Genomic DNA, 6,000 nt, shown 5'->3' on the forward strand with positions numbered 1-6,000 from the left:
AAAACATTTAATTTACATTCAGCAAAAACCTTGTATTTGGGGTCTTATTTTGGCCACTTGGAAAGGTTTGCATGTGTTCCATTTAAGAATGAAATGCGGGGCAGCTAGGTGGCGCAGTGGATAGAGCACCGGCCCTGGAGTCAGGAGTACCTGAGTTCAAATCCGGCCTCAGACACTTAACACTTAACTAGCTGTGTGACCCTGGGCAAGTCACTTAACCCCAATTGCCTCAAAAAAAAAAAAAAAAAAAAAAAAAAAAAAAAAGAATGAAATGCTTAATTTATGGACTAAGAGTGAGCAGCTCTTCTTTCTCAATGGACAAATAAAAGAAAATTACTTTAAATGATACCTGGAGGGGCATAAAGAAAAACTTCCTGCCACCAAGAAATGTCAGACATTGTAGTGCAACACTGAAAGTAGTTATGGAATCATCATATTTAGAAATAGAAATAGAAAAGTAGTTCTCCACCCACCCATTTAGGTATAACATAACTTCACAAAGTGATGTCTGCTATGACACAGTAGATAGATTGCCAGGCCTGGAGTCAGGAAGACATCTTCCTGAGTTTCAATTTGGCCTTAGACACTTACTAGCTGTGTGACCCTGGGCAAGTCACTTAAACCTTTTTGTCTCAGTTTTTTCATCTGTAAAATCACCTAGAGATGGACGTGACAAACCACTCCACTATCCTTGCCAAGAAAACCAGAAATGGGTCACAAAGTGAAAGACACGACTGAAAAACAACTGCAAATTCCACACTGCCCTTGTTGGATACTGGTGTTGGACCTGTGATTTCATTGATATTAGAAGTAATTCGAGGAAATTCTAGCAAGCCAGGTCAGTCAGCACCTTCTCTGTAGTCTTAGAGAGTTACCTAGTGCACTGAGGTTGACAACTTACCCAGAGTCACACAGTCACTGTGTCAGAGGCATGCTGAGCCCAAGGTCTTCCTGGCTCCAAGGCCAGCTCTCTATCCCATATACCTTATTGCCTCTCTGTCACTATTACTACCTATAAAGTATGATAATTGTGTGTGAACATATATTGTCTAAAGTATACAGTCGAGTTACATTCAAAGAACTAAGTGATAATCTAACTTCACTATCTAAGTAGCTTATGTATTAAGCAAAGAAAAAAGTGAGACTAAAAAGAGTTGTAGAGTATATACCTTATCTACATGTGAAATTAACGTAAATATTACAGAGGTAGGATCAGAATACTTCCAAGAAGGACTGATGGTGTTTCATGCAGGATAAATTAATAAACCCTAAGAGAAGCTGTCAGAAGAATGTCCTAAAGATGATTTTATTTTAGTAATTGTTTGATTTTAAATGTTTTCATTTTCACTTGTGATATTTATATCTTACTTTTAGATTATATTATTTATGAAATATGATGTTTCAGGCCACGAGAATGTAACTGTAAATGAGACATAATATTCTCATCTAAAGGTAGATAAGGAGAGTCACATCTCATGCTTCACAGTATAAGATGATTACTACAAGGGTCAGAAAGCTATTTCCCTCTTTTCTTCTTATTATAGGCTATGTATTTTGCATAGCTGGCTAGAAGCTATTTTTTTCAGTAATAATATCAGATTGGCAGCCTGTCTCAATGGGTTAAAAATTGAATGAAGCTACTGTGCCTTGAGGTGGTGCAGATAGAGCTTTATGTAGCGGTCACAAGCAATAATATGACTATAACATATGACTGTTATTGTAAAATGTGACATAACTGCTGAAGAATCATGGTGTCATGGAAAGAACCTAGGGCTGAGAATCTGGATATCAGGGTTTTTGTTCTAGCTTTGGTACTAACTAGCTCTGTCGCAAATTATTTTACTGCTCTGTATCTCTATTTTCTTATCTGTAAAAAAAGAAATAATAAGATCTCCTTTATCTACCCCAAAGGATTGTTCTAAGTTTCACAGGGAATGGCCTAAGTTTGTATGGACACCCTACAAAGGACTCCACCTCCTGGATATTCCTTGACCAAGACACTCTCTCTCCCTACTCTGGGAATTTACATTGGCTCTCTCCCCATCTCCACTTTCTGGCTTCTCTTCCTTCCTTCAAGTTCCAGCTAAAATTCCAACTTTCATAGAAAGCCTTTCCCAAGCCTCTGAATTCTAGTGCCTCCCCGTTGTTGATTATTTCTTATTTATCTTGTATCTTAATTGTTTAAAGATAGTTGGCTCCCCCATAAGATTGTGAAATCGTTGAGAGAACAGACTATCTTCAATTTCTTTATATCCCTGGTAATTATTTAATTAATTTATTTATTTAGAATTTTCCCCAAGTTACATGTAAAAAAAAAAAACCAGCACATTTTTTCACATTAATTTTTTAAAACTTTGTGTCCCAAATTTTCTTCCTCCCTCCCTCCTCACCCCTCCCTAAGAAAACAAGCAATTCAATATAACTCATACATGTGCAGTCATGCAAAACATCTTCACGTTAGTCAGGTTGTGAAAGAAAACACACCAAATAACTTTAGAAAGAGGAACTAACAAATAAAATTATACTTCAATCTGTATTCAGATACCATCATTTCTTTCTCTGTTGATGGTTTGCATTTCTCATACATTCTTCTGATAGCATCCTGCCCATCATTTCTTTCACAATTACTATTTGTCTTACCTTCCATCCTATTCTCTCCCCTTGATATTTACTCTATTTTCTATCTTCTTTTACCCTATCCCTCCTCAAAAGTGTTTTGCTTTTTATTGCCCCCTCCCCCAATCTACCTTCCCTTCCTTCGCCTCTCCCCCCTTATCCCCTTCACCTCCCACTTTCCCTCATGGCAAAATATATTACTATATCCACTTGAATGTGTATGTTACTTCCTCTTTGAGCCAATTTTGATTAGAATAAGGCTCACTCACTCCCCTGCTCCTTCTCCATCTTCCCCTCCACTCCATAAGTTTTTTCTTGTTTTTTTTTTTTTTTATGTGAACTACTTTTCGCCAGTCCACCTCTCCCATTCCCTTTATTCCGGTGCATTTCTCTTACCCCTTAACTTTATTTTGAAGATGTCATCATGGGTCAGCTAGGTAACACAGTGGACAAAGCACCAGCCCTGCACACAGAAGATCCTGAGCCCAAATCTGGCCCCAGATATAAGCCACCCCACCCTGCCTGCCCCACAAAAAACAAGGATAAACAAAAAAGGCTTTACAGATATCATCCCTTCATATTAAATTCACACCTGTGCCTTCTGTCTAAGTAAATTCCTTTCAGCTGATCTAATACTGAGAAAGTTCTTATGAGTTGGAAGCATTATCTTCCTGTGTAGGAATATAAACAGTATAACCTTTTAATATCCCTCATGATTTTTTTTTTCCTATTTACCTTTTTATGCATCTCTTGTATTTAAAAGTCAAATTTTCTATTCAGTTCAGGTCTTTTCATCACAAATGCCTGAAAGTCCTCTTTTTCATTGAAGTTTCATTTTCCCCCTGAAAGATTATACTTAGTTTTGCTGGGTATGTGATTTTTGACTGTAATTCCAGTTCCTTTGACCTCTGGAATATCATATTCCATGCCCCCTGGTCCTTTATTACAGAAACTGCTAGATCTTGTGTTATCCTAACTGTAGTTCCACAGTATTTGAATTCCTTTTTTCTAGTTGCTTGCAATATTTTCTCCTTGACCTGGGATCTCTGGAATTTGGCTATAATATTCCTGGAAGGTTTCCATTTGGGATCTCTTTCTGGAGGTGATTGGTGGATTCTTTCAATTGCTATTTTACCATATGCTTCTAGAATATCAGGGCAATTTCCCTGACAATTTCATGGAAGATGATGTCTAAGCTCTTTTCTTGATCATGGATGTGAGGTAGTCCAGTGATTTTCAAATTCTCTCTCCTGGACCTATTTTCCAGGTCAGTTATTTTTCCAAGGAGATATTTCATATTGCCCTCTATTTATTTTTATTCATTGGGATTTGCTTTATTGAGTCTTGATCTCTCATAAAGTCATTAGCTTTTATTTGCTCTATCCTAATTCTTAAGCAATATTTTTCTTCAGAGAGTTTATGTACTTCTTTTTTCCATTTGGCCAACTTGGCTTTTCAAGCTGTTGACTTTTTTTCATGACCTTCCTGCATCATGCTCATTTCTCTTTCCATTTTTTCTTCTACCTCTCTTACTTTTCCCTCTATCTCTCTTACTTTATCTTCAAAGTCATTTTTCAGTGCTTGCATGGCCCGAGACCAATTCATTTTTTTGGAAGCTTTAGATCTAGTAGCTTTGACTTTGTTATTATCTCCTTCTGATGGTGTATTTTGATCTACCTTGCTACCATTGAAACATTTTTATGGTCTATTGCTTTCTCTGCATGCTCATATTGACCACCTATTTCTTGGCTTTTGATTCCTTCTTAACATGGAGCATTGCTTCCAGCATGCACTGTCACAAGCTACAGGAGCTCCCAGTTGGAATGATTAAGCTCATTCTTAGTCCACCTGGCCTGTAAGTAACCACGGCCTGCTTTTTCTTTAACCCAGAATCAAAAATCTGCTTGAAATCTGATTCTCTATGGTCAAAAGCATGGTGTGCCTATGCCCCTTCCCCACTGGGCCTCTGCTACTCAAGTCCAATTCCTGGGCAATGTGCTCCACCTCTGCTCCCACAGAGGAACTCACTATTTCCCCCGGCCAACCATTGGACCCCCTCACTGGTCTGTGAGTTTCAGAAGAATCTGCTGATGCTAAAGGTTACGAAGCTAAGGAGGCATGGCCTGCCTGGGGCTGGACCTGTACCACTGCTGAGTTCCTCTCTCACCCTGTACAGCAGATGATCCCCACTGCCTATTCAGGCCATCTTTGGCTGGAAACTAGTTCTTTTGTGGGTTTCGCTGCTCCAGGGTTTGTCTTATGACATTTTTTGAGATATGTGGACGGATTTGTCAGGAGCTTGGAGAGTCACAGCTTTTCCTCTGCCATCTTGGCTCTATCCCTGGTAATTATAACCGAGTGCTTGTCATATACTAAGTGCTTAATAAATGTCTATTGATTGACTAGTAGTGAAGAGAAGAGGAGTAGATTGCATGACTTTCTGCAACAACACAAATAAGCAGGTTTCTGATGTAAGGATGAAGATACAGTGGTTGTGGATATGATGTAATATAGGTAAACACTGGGAAAGGACAATGATAGCACAACAAAATGAATGGGAAACTTTGAAGTAAAGGCATAATAGGAAGAAATTGATAAGTTGGAAGAGGATGACAAGAAGATAGAGCTCTATTAAGATAAGAACCCTTTACCTCCATCTGTGTTTGTTTTCTCACCAACAGGACAAACATATGACAGATGGGTAAGAAAAAAAATCAGTGTAGCCTCTATAAGGGAAGGACAAGTGAGAAAACCTTTATAAGGGAAGGTTTGAGGATGTAATTTCCTATTTCTAGAATGAAAATAGTTGTCCTAAAAAGAGCATTCTGGGAACCCCAAACATCCATTCTACTCATATGGTGTGCTGGAGCTAGCTCCTTTCAGAGAGCAGACTGTCAAATTTTTAATGTGAACAAATGTATACCTTGGAAATCAGTAAATACTATAATTGATTGATAATATTTGGTTTATTGTTTTATTAATTTCTGGAAAGTGATGGAGAAAATGTTAATAATTCATATTAAACTTAAGAGTGTGGTTTGCCTATTTCTGCCCCCTCCCCCAGATCTGGTTGTTAAACATTTGCCAACATACCAATGGATGAACCTAAGGAAAAATTAAATTCCTTGAGGACAGAGAGTGTCCTATTTTCTGTGCTTATATCTTCAGTGGATAGGACAATGCTTTACATTCAATAGGCATTTGATAAATGCTTATTGAATTAAATAAAAAGAATACTTTTGCCAGAATTCAAACTTCTGGGAGGAAGGAATTTTATGTGAACCTTAGATAAGAGAAACTGGACTAATTTCAGAATATATATAACAAAGAAAAGGACCAGGAATACTGTGAGAAGTTTGTGGTGATATCAATAAGCAGGTCAAA

Source organism: Dromiciops gliroides, chromosome 2, assembly GCF_019393635.1.
Source record: "Dromiciops gliroides isolate mDroGli1 chromosome 2, mDroGli1.pri, whole genome shotgun sequence".
Lineage (NCBI taxonomy): Eukaryota > Metazoa > Chordata > Mammalia > Microbiotheria > Microbiotheriidae > Dromiciops > Dromiciops gliroides.